Here is an 11953-nt window from a genome sequence, read left to right on the forward strand (position 1 = left end):
TCACACAGTCCTGGCGCGCGTGCGCCTGGCCGCGCGGGGCATGCCTGGAATGGGCTTGGGGGCCGGCGCGGAGCCTGTGGTGGTCGGGAGGGGAGGGGTCGGGAGGAGGAGGGAGGAGAGAGAGGAGGGGGAGGGGGAGGGGGAGGGGGGACGGGAGGGGCTGGGGCAGCTTCATCTCTGCTTGAATGGGGGCTTAATTTTCAACTGCAAAGGAATTGTTTGTACCCTGATCTTGCGTCTAAATATAACCCTCCAATAAAAAGAGCCAAGGCTCCTTAGAGACTAAATGAGTGGCTCTAGAGGTGGGGCAGGAAAAGTACAACCTAGAGTCTGGAGAAGTAAGGAATGGTCAAAAAATAAAATCATGGAGGCGTGTCGGAGAAGTTAACCTGAAAGAGCTCTCCATGGCCAAATCTGGAACAATTTGAGTAGCAAAATAAGTTATATAGTATTGGATTATAATTTAGAGTTTAAAACAAGTCCACTCTTTTGTAAATAAATGATTATAAATAAATTAATGGGGAGACGTGAGAAGTCTTTTATAGAGGAATTCTAATTAATCATCCCCATCCACGGGGGGTATTAATCTCCACCCACCCACCCCTCAATCTGCATAATGACTTCCTCCCAAAGAATAAAGTGAGAGAAGGGGTAAAAACCTAACAGTGAAAAAACCTGACAAACACTACTCAACCATGTGATCAAGGCTGACATCATGAGTGGTAGTAAGTCATGTTGATAATATTTACCCCCGACAAGATGTAATGAAAATGTCACTTTTCATGTGATCTTCCACCCCATTTAATGATGAGAAAAACATGAGGCAAATTCCTATTGAGAGATATTCCACAAAATACCTCACCAGAACTCCTCAAAACTATGAAGGTCATGAAAAACAGGGAATGACTCAGAAACTGCCAGATGCAATGAGGGATACTACAGGGAGTTCTGGAAAAGAAAAATTGATGTTCGTGAAAAAATTGGTAAATTCCAAATAAAGTTTCGATTTTAATTAATAATTAGTGGTGATTTTTAGTTTTGAAAATTGTGCCGTGATTATGTGAAATGTAAGCATCATGGAAACTGAATGAAGAATATACTAATTTTTTTTAATTTAAAATTATTTTAAAATAAAAATTTTATTTAAAAAAGAAGACAATGGAGGAGGAAAAAAAGGGAAATGTTAGTTATTTTTACTGAGAAACTTTTATGATGCTTTTAAGCCCCAATGGGACCTCTGGGGTCAGGGTAGGGACACTTCCTGGAAAGTGGCCTGAGGGAACCTTGGGCAACCCTACTCCTGAAAGGTAAATACTGCGTAAGCATTTATCAAGCTGTTCACTTAAGATTTGTTTTCTTTTCTGTGATAATAGCAAACATTTAACTGAGTAAATTTAAGATCAAATTGATTTTATTCAAGGATCCATGAGTAGGGCAGCATCCTAAAATAGAAAGGAACTCCAGTAAGCTGTAGAAAAGGAAATATTTTTAAAGGTGGAAAGAGGATAGAAAAAGAAAATTACTAGCAAAGAATGTGTTATTTCAGGCAAGGATGCCTTGCTAAGGGGATCGGAAGGGTCTATCAAGCAGATTATCTCACTATGCTGACCAGGTAATTCCATATTGTATGGTTAAAGGTTGCATTTTTGGGAGGTTGAAACTACACTTAGGCTAGGTATTAAGTCTTGGTTTGCTAGTGTGGAATTTAGCACAAGTGACTCCATTTTGGGACTGCTTTCTTATTTTAACATCTGCTTGTAAACTCTCCCCTCCCCGCGCATACACACACACAAAATATTTTTAATTTAAAAATTGGGGAAAAGGTCAGTCATTAATGGTCTTAACAACTCTAAACTGTGATGGCAAGAGCTCCTGTCTTAACTTAGCTTCTCTCTGGGGCAAGAATTTCAGGATGGGAAGTCCTGTGATGCTTTCCAATCTAATCTATTGTGTGACTTAGACAACAAAGAGTTCAGAGATTGGAGTCTTCTAGAATTCTTCCTGGTTCCACCACTCAAAAATGAGCTTGAGCAAATTACCTGACATCACTGAAGCTCCTGATCATCTCTCAATAAATGATAAGGCTAGCCCTATCTTCAGTGTTAATCTTAGGTGTCTTTCAAGGCTCGGAGTTGAAGTGTCCAAAAAAACACAAGCATTTTGTCTTTGAGCATGCGGCTGTGGATGACTTATTTCTTCTTCATACTTTTCTGTATTTTCTAAATTTTCTTCAATTAATCACTTGCCTTTAAATCACTTAGACAATAGGAAAAAGGTAATATTTGAATCCAATTTGGTTTAAGTAGATGTTCCAGGAGCTGGAGCAGCCAAGTGTCTCCTAGTTAAGTTTTCTTGTTTAATAAAATTGGCTTTCTTTCCTTCTTTCTTTTTTTCTTTTTTTTTCTTTTTTCAACCTCTTTAATCTGAATTCAGTTCAAAACAGTTCTCTTAGGTTATTAATACATTATTTCACCATATATAACAAAGCTCACAAGCACTTACCAGCACCATGTCTCGTGCATAGTTACAAACACTGTATACAAGAAGTATGGATTGAAAAAATCACAGTGTGCCAATTCCTGGTAATATGAACAATAGCAACTTTCAGATTCTAATCATCCTGGACTCCTGGGACTCCATAAGTGGAAGCAGGAGGTAAATGAAAGTCTCCTCTGGAGTGTTCTGATGTGCTCTCAAATCACCTTAAGTCATTATGACACTAGCATGCCCAACTTGCTGCCGGTAGGCCTGGTGCTGCATTTGATCCAAAGATGGTTGCAGGGCACTCTCATGAGGAGCAGTGCTTAGTAAAGTTGGTTTTCTGTCCGAGTTTACTAACAAGAAAGTATATGAGGAAAAAGGCCAGCTATGGGGATAAGAACACCTGCTTTTCAGTGCCATTATCTGCCAATACTGAATATGTGGCTGCTGGTCTAGAACTGAAAGGGGTCTTCAAGGAACCACACTAGGATTCTGTATTCAACAGTTGCCTGGTGCAGTGGCTCCATAGAATCTGCGGTCTTCAACTTGGTCAGGCCAAATTACGTGTTCCCCTTTTTTGTCCTGTTTACTAGTACTAAAATTGAAAAAAGAAAACGTTAAGATTTTTTGTGGTTAGGAAAGAAAGTCCATGATTTTATTTAATTTATTTTTGAGAGACAGAGACAGTGTGAGCAGGGGAGTGTCAGAGAGAGAGGGAGACACAGAATCTGAAGTAGGCTGTCAGCACAGAGCCCAACGCAAGGCTAGAACCTATGAACCGTGAGAACCTGACCTGAGCCGAAGCAGGATGCTTAACTGACTGAGCCACCTAGGTGCCCCAGAAAAGAAAGTCTAAATAGGGCATGGGAGTGCCTGGCTGGTTCAGTTTGGAAGAGCATGGGACTATTGGTCTTGGGGTCATGAGTTCAAGCCCCATGCTGGATGTAGAGATTATTAAAATAAATAAATAAATAACTTTAATAAAATAAGTAGACATGAAATAATATGTCATGTCTCTCCACATCACGTCCCACTTTATTTGGAATGGAAATCTTCTCATGAAAACAGGTTTGGCTTTGGGGTCAAGCTAAAGCGACATCCAGCCCAGGACTATGAAGCCCGTTCACTCAGCTTGTTATACCTTTGCTCTTCCTAGACAGATTCTAAAACTGTCTCTATTGGGTAGGAAACAATGAGTTTTTGTATGTTTAAATTTATTTTGCCCTCAACATCCACTGAAAAGCCTTAGTTTTCTTCAGACAGTTGTGCCCTTTTCTTTTGAGAGCAGCTGGATTTTTGCCCACTATGAACATGAAACTGTCCATGCACACAGGAATGGGGAAGAGAGGGCACAGCTGTTATTGTCTCTGTTTATAGGCCTATATCTCACCCCCTTTCCCTCCCCTACCTCACACCTGCTCTGTCTATTTAAACCATTTACCTTAAAGTGAATCCCTCTCCTTCCCCATTCATCACTCTATTACTGCTTCAGTTTGCTGCGTTGCTTATTAAACACCTACTATCTATTTTATAGAATTCTAAGGAGAGAATAGAAAACCAAAGTGTGTTCTTAGTCTGCCATCTTGAGTTAGAAGCTTCCAACCCTAATTGCTTTCTACCATGCTCAACTGTTTCTAAATATCTGGTTAACCAATAGTACCCTTAAGTTTTCTTCCAGGACTATTCAGGAGTCCTGTTTTTAAAAACACCTCTTCTAGGGGCATTTGGGTGGCTCAGTTGATTGGGCATCCAACTTCAGATAGGTCATGATCTCATGGTTCCTGAGTTTGAGCCCCACATTGGGCTCTGTGCTGACAGCTCTGAGCCAGGAGCCTGCTTCAGATTCTGTGTTTCCCTCTCTCTCCCTCTCTATTCGCCCCCCCCCCACTTGCATTCTGTGAATCTTTCTCTCTCGAATGTAAGTAAATATTTAAAAAAAAATAAAAATATGGATGAGCCTGGGTGGCTCAGTGGGTTAGGCATCCGACTTCGGCTTAGGTCATGATCTCACAGTTCGTAGGTCTGAGCTCCGCTTTGGGTTACGTGCTGACCGTTTGCTCAGAGCCTGGAGCCTGCTTCAGATTCTGTGTCTCCTTCTCTCTTTGCACCTCCTCCATTTGCTCTCTGTATCACTCTGTCTCTCAAAAATAAATAAATGTAAAAAAAATTTTTTAATAATAATTAAAATAAAATAAAAATACCTTTTCTAGCCTGGCTGGCTCAGTTGGTAAAGCATACAACTCTTGATTTCAGGGTCCTGAGCTGAAGCCGCACATTGGGCATGGAGACTAGTTAAAGTGCTAATAAAATCATTAATGAAAATAAAATAAATAATAATAGTAATAAATTAAAAATACCTTTAATTTTACCTTATAGGGCTTGGAAGGGAAGAGTAGATCCCTATGTTTAATACAATATGCTGAACCAAAACAGAGTTTTGCACTCTCAAAACCTTTACCTCCAGCTAGAGAGTAAAGGGAAAAAATATCCCGTTTTCCTATTAACCCCCCAGTTTCTATGCAGAAGGAACTCAAATAGATTTAACATGAAAAACCCTAAGACTCCAGTAAAAAAAACAGGCAAAAAATATGAGTAAATCATTCACACAAGAGAAAATGCAAATATAACAAATGAATCTTTTAAATGAAACTTGCCTGTAATCTAAAAAACGTGAATTAAAACAAGTGGTTTTTCAGTGTTCAAATTTTAAAAGGTTTTTAATGAAATTTTCAATACAGGATTTGATGAGACAGGGAGTGGCATCCAGTGCTTGTGCAACTATAGACGGGTACAAACCTTCCAGAGTTAAATTTGATAGAAAGTTTAACATCGACATTTAACATAGTTCATACTCTTTAAACCAGTAATTCTTTGAGGCAACGATCCCATAATAAACAGAAACTCTGCCCAAAAGTTGTTTATAAGGATTGTATTAGATGTATAAGAAATAGAAGTTAAAAAAACAATTGTCAGTAAAACTTCACATTCAGATTATTGGCAAAAATCTTAAAGTTTATACTAAATGTGACAAATATGTGAAGCTATTAGAGTTTGTATTTTACTGTGGAAGGTGTAACGTTTTCAAAATCTTTAGAGAGCAATTTGGCACTATCTAGTCAGTTTTAAGACGCAGGTACCCTGTGACCAAATAATTTTGCTTCTTGGTAAATACCATAGAGTAGTATTTTCCAATTTTTTTTTGACTATCACCTATGGTAATGAATTTACTTCATACCACAATACATAATATATGTAAAACCAGGGACACCTGGGTGACTCAGTCAGTTAAGCATCTGACTTTGGCTGAGGTCATGATCTCACGGTTTGTGGGTTCAAGCCCCACGTCGGGCTCTGTGTTGACAGCTCAGTGCCTGGAGCCTGCTTTGGATTCTGTGTCTCCCTCTCTCTCTCTGACCCTCCCCTGCTCACGCTGTCTCTCTCTCTCTCTCTCTCAAAAATAAATAAAACATTAAAAATTCTTAAAAAATTATATGTAAAAACATATATACAAAAAATGGGTGATGGGCATTGAAGAGGGCACTTTTTGGGATGAGCACTGGGTGTTGCATGTAAGCAATAAATCATAGGAATCTACCTCCAAAACCAAGTGCACAATGCATACACTGAATGTTAGCTAACTTGACAATAAATTATATTTAAAAAACATATTTATAAAGAGTTACAACTCAATACTTAATCATACTCTTGTGCTAGGCACTCTATCTTGTTGTTTTCCAGTCTAGGTCACTCTAAAATGCATGCAGTAAGTGACTAGATTGATTTCATGACCTGGGACCGATATTGGGTTGCTATTCAAGAGAGGGCTGCTCTGATTTGCTCTGATTATGTACTGTTGCATACCAATTCACCCAAAAATTTAATGTTTTAAAACAGCAATTGATTATTACCCTGTCTCATAACATGGACTAAAATTTTCCTTTATATTAAACAGTAAGTGTAAATAACAGTAAGTTATTTAAGTGAAATAACCTGTTGCAACTTCAGTTGCTTGTCAATGACATGAGTGACTTTTTTACTAAGTAGAATAGTAGTTTTTGGATATTATAAGAATATTTCCTAAATTTTTTGTGCTATTCATAAAGGGAAAGCTACAGACATCACCTGCTTTGAAGTTTAATCTATATTAATATTTTCTCCATCGTATTCTTAAGTCTATAAAATTGGCAAGCAATAAATTAAGCAATATTAAATTGTTTAGTATTATTGGACAAGTTGCTTGGTGTAGATAGTCCTACTATGGCCGGATTCAAGCTACAATGTGACCTCATTGAGGGGAGGCAGGAAAGGGAGTCCTGCAGCTTAGTGTTATAGAGCATTTCCACCAGGCAGGTCCAATAGTCCCAAAGAGCCTCAGAGCACAGGCAACAGTAAAATATAATAACTAGGAAGGGATAAGTTTTTGAGTCTTTCATTTTTAACATCAAATTTCTATAACCTATTCTTAATAATTGTGTTTGCCAAGTGTCTTGCCAAATTCCTGAAAATGTATCCCTTGGCTTTCAGGAGCCAGTGCAAGCCATTGTAAGCAGGTCCCAGGCACCCTACTGAACTGGTGGACTTCTTTCAATTTTAGGCTATTATCAATAAAACGGCTATGAATATTTTTGTACAATTCCTCTAAATGGATGTATGTTTCCATTTATTTTTGGCAGACACCCACAATTTATTAGGTGATAGGATAGGTGTATGTTTAGTTTTTTTAAGAAACAACAAGACCTTTTCCTAGAATGATTATACCATTTTACACTCCTGCAAATTCATGAGATATTATTTATTTATGATTTAATGTTAGAATGTGTTATACATTCATATATTTCAAAAGAAAAACAAACCTTGAAAATTATTCCTCTCATCCCTGTCTTCCATTTGCTCAAGGCATACTCTGTACCTAGCCTCATTACAGGTAATCACTCGTGTTAGTTTCTTGGATTTTAGAAATCAAGTCTGTATTCATACACAAGTAGATATATAGTTTCATTTCCCCTTTTTACATGATGTTCTTTACACAGTTATATTAGTTGGCTAGGGCTGCCATAACAAATACACACAAAATGACAAAAATCTGTGTTCTCCCAGGTCTGGAGGCTGGAAGTCCAAGAACATGGTGCTAGTAAGGTTAGATTCTCCTGAGGCCTCTCTCCTTGACTTGTGGATGACCTGCTTTGTACTGTGTCCTCACATGGCTGTCCATACACCTGTGTTGTCTGTATCCTAATCTCCTTATAAAGACATCAGTCAGATTGGATTAGGCCACTGACCTCATTTTAACTTGACTATTTCTTTAGAGGCCCTATCTGCAAACACAGATTCTGAGGTGCTGGGGGTTAGGGCTTCCACATGTGAATTTGGAGTGGGGGAACACAATTCAGCTTGTAAAAACAGTTCCATCCTTTGCCTTGTTCATTTAACAATCTACCTTGATGATATCTCCATTTCAGTTTATAGAAAGGTTGCTCATTTCTTTTTTGAATTATGGAGTAATTTATTGTATGGATGAACCAGTCCCCTATTGATGGACACTAGGGTTGTTTCCAATATTTTGCTACTCTAAACAATGCTGCAATGTATAAGCTTGCACTATTTCATTTTATACCAGCAAGCATCTCTACAGACAAATCCCCAGAAGTGGCATCGTTGAGTCAAATGTTTGTGTATACTTGTCATAACACATCATCAAATGGTCCCTTCTCCACTTCAGCAATGTGACTGCTTCTCTACATCAATAAGGTGTACTGTCAATGTTTTGGATGCTTGCCGATCAAATAGGGAGAAAATGCTATCTCAAAGAAATTTAACTTGTATTCTTCTCTTAATGAATGAGGTTGGATTTTTTCACATGATTAAGAGCCATTTGCTTTCTTTTCTGTGAACTCCTCTTTGTTTTTTATTGAGTTGTAGCATTTTTTTTATTAACTTCTGAAAGTTTCTTATGCTAGGTAGATTAGTCCTTTGTCTATCATATGTGTTGGAACTATTTATTCTTTGTTAATCAGCTGTCTTTTGACTATGTTCATGGCACTTTTTGCCAAATCCAAGTTTTTTCATAGTGTGGCTTATGGATTTTGAGCAGGAATTAGAATGGCCTTCTTTACCCCAAGATTTAAAAAGGATTTTTTTTCTCATGTTTTTTTCTTGTCCTTTTAGGATTCCATTCTTATACATTCATATCATTCTGCATTTAGATTTGATTCTAGTATGGTGTAAGGTCTGGACCCAATTTTATGTTTTTTCAGATGGCTGTATTTTTGTCCCAATACCATTTATTAAATAATTGATCTTTATTCCCAGTCATTTCCCAAAATTATTTGGGTGTATTTCTGGATTTTCTGTTATATATCATTGGCCTGTCTATTCATATATCAATGACACACTGCTTTATTGAGGATTTTATTTAAAAATGAAAAAAAATTTTTTAATGTTTATTTATTTTTGAGAGACAGAGTGTGAGTAGGGGTGGGGCAGAGAGAGAGAGGGAGATACAGAATCCAAAGGAGGCTCCAGGCTCTGAGATGTCAGTGCAGAGCCAGATGGGGGCCTTGAACCCAGGAACTATGATATCATGACCTAAGCTGAAGTAGGAGGCTTAACAGACTGAGCCACCCAGGCGCCTCTTAAAATTTTTTTAAAACTCATGACCCCAAGATCAAGAGTCAGATGCATTACTGATTGAGCCAGGCAGGTGCCCCTTTATCGAGGCTTTTAAATATGATTTATTTGTAAGTTCTCGTTGCAAGGCCTCTCCCTATTACTCTTTATTTTCAAAGTTTTCCTTGGCAGATTCTTTCTTTTACTTCTTCTTGATTATTTCCTACAGGTAAGTTAGAATCACTTCCTCTAGTTAAAAATAATTACTGGTGTTTTATAGGAATTATATTTAAGTTCAAAAATTAATTTAGTAATCATTGACATTTCTTTGGTGCTAAATTCACTTATTTAAGAATATGATTATCTCCATGTGTTTAAGTGTTCTTTTGTGCCATTCAGGAATTAAAGTTTTATTCACATAGTTCTTGTGCAATTCTTTAAAAAAATTTTTTTAAATGTTTTGTTTATTTTTGAGACAGAGAGAGACAGAACATGAGCACGTAGGGTCAGAGAGAGAGGGAGACACAGAATTGGAAGCAGGCTCCAGGCTCTGAGCTGTCAGCACAGAGCCGGACGTGGGGCTCGAACCCACGAATCTAAGATCATGACCGGAGCAGAAAGAAGTCAGAGGCCTAACCGACTGAGCCACCCAGGTGCCCCTTGTGCAATTCTTATAAAAGTTTATTGCTAGATATTATGTCATTATATTTATATATTTATTTTTCTTGTATCTTATTGTAATATTGATCTTTTATATTATTTCATAATATTTTCTAATTGGTTGTTGGTTGTTATTTAGATACATTATAGGTATATATTTTTTTCATTTTGATTATTGCTTGTTGCTGAATGCTCTTATTGTTTGTATAATTTTTCAGACGATCCCACCTGCTTTTGACCTCATGTGTAAGTGAGAAGTAAAATTCTATTGTGTGAAGACACTGAGATTTTGGGCTTGGAGCATTTAGGTCCTAGCTAGCCTGACAGAAACAAGAGATGAGAAAAAAAGAAAGGAAAGAAGGAAGGAAGGAAGGAAGGAAGGAAGGAAGGAAGGAAGGAAGGAAAGAAAGAAAGGAAAGAAAGAAAGAAAGAAAGAAAGAAAGAAAGAAAGAAAGAAAGAAAGAAAGAAAGAAAGAAAGAAAAGGGGGCACTCACCCAAGTGCTCAGTCCTGTTAAGCATCTGATTTTAGCTCAGGTCAGGATCTCACGGGTTCATGAGTTTGAGCCCCACTTCGGACTCTCTGCCATCAGGATGGAGACTGCTTTGGATTCTCTGTCCCTCTCTCTCTGCCCCTCCCCAACTTGTTCTCTCTCTCTCAAAATAAGGAAATAATACTTAAAAAAAAACAATTAAAAAAAAAGAAAGAAAAGATGCTCAACACCCAAATATATTAGGGTAAAGTTCTGTGGGGGTCAGTGGAAGAAGGAGAAAAAGAAGCAATTATAGAACTTACTCATGTATTTTTAAATGGAAAAAAGTGGGAATTCAATCACCATAGTGTTTATGTTCTCATGGATGTTTTAAAAAGTAACTTTTTTTTATGGCAACATTTACAGCTTGCTAGAAATGACCTCCTTTGCGACTATATTAATCTGCACCGAACTCTTACAGATATACTAGGTAGTGTCTTTAGGAACTGTGTGTAATTAGTGTCCCTCCAGATCTGGTTGTTTTCTGCACAGTAAGCAAGGTAAATTGCCCGGGTTCTCCGAGTTGAGTACAGACCCACAGGGTTGTCCTGCTCTCTTCAGACCCTTAACAAAGGCCCAGCTCAGCCTGCATCTCAGGATTCCTCCAGCTCTCTCCATAGCAAGCCCCACTGACTCTCAGCTCAGGCTGGGACCTTGTAGATTCTATTAATGTCATGCAAGCAGCTAGTTCTGGGAAAACTAAAACCCAGAACTCTCCCTTTAAGAGCAAACGCTGACGCTAGACATTGGGGTTTAAATCCTGAGTGGGCTTTCTAAATAGCGTGTTTTTTGAAGGCTTCTCAGCCTCTTCGTGTTTTAATTCCGTCATTCTTAAAATGACTTATCACAAGTATTAAATGGCTTAATGAATGCAGAGCAAACAATGATTGGCAGAGTGAAAGCGGTGCCAGTGCCCGCAGCCTCTACGTGATGCCCCAACGTCGCTGGGGCGTGCTTCGTCGGTTGCCACGTTCCGTAGGGTGCTCAAGGCCAAGCTCCCATGCCGCTCTGTGGGACAGCACTTCTACTGCACGCCGCTACACTAGCCCTGGCTGGGGTGCTGAGTGTGCCTTGTGCTCAGCTACCGCCATCGGGCATCACAGCCAGGACCGGGTCACACACCAACCACCACTGCACGTTTGCGTCTGCATTTACACACAGGTTCCTGCAGGACGGTGGCAGGAGCATACGTATTTTAAAAATACGAAATCAAGTACATTTTTTCTCATAAGAAATTAGTACATTTTTATAATTATGTTCCAATATGTTTCCATATGTTTCCATATTGCATTAGAACGGCAAAAATAACGCGAGGAAAAACAGTCCCTAGTGAGCACCTTTTCCGAAAGGTCAACACAGTTGTCCCATGGGTGCCGCTGGCCGCTCGGGGTTCTCGCCCTACAGCTCCGCATGCCGCGACCCTGGGGAAGCCCAGACTGAGATCACACGCCGCGTAGCTGCCCGCAGACTCCATCCGGGCGCCTCTCAGACGCCGGCGGGAGCGCGCACGCCGCCTCCCCAGTCTGGACGGAGCCGTCCAGTCACGTGCCCAGCGCGTCCCCGCCGCGGCGCGCTCCAGGCGGAAGTGAGGTCGGTGGCTCGGTGGCTGCGCAGCGTCGGCGGGGAGCGCGGGCTGCGGAGAGGCGGGCCGGGCGGAGCGAGCGACTGGAAGCGC

Source organism: Suricata suricatta, chromosome 3 (assembly GCF_006229205.1).
Source record: "Suricata suricatta isolate VVHF042 chromosome 3, meerkat_22Aug2017_6uvM2_HiC, whole genome shotgun sequence".
Classification (NCBI taxonomy): domain Eukaryota; kingdom Metazoa; phylum Chordata; class Mammalia; order Carnivora; family Herpestidae; genus Suricata; species Suricata suricatta.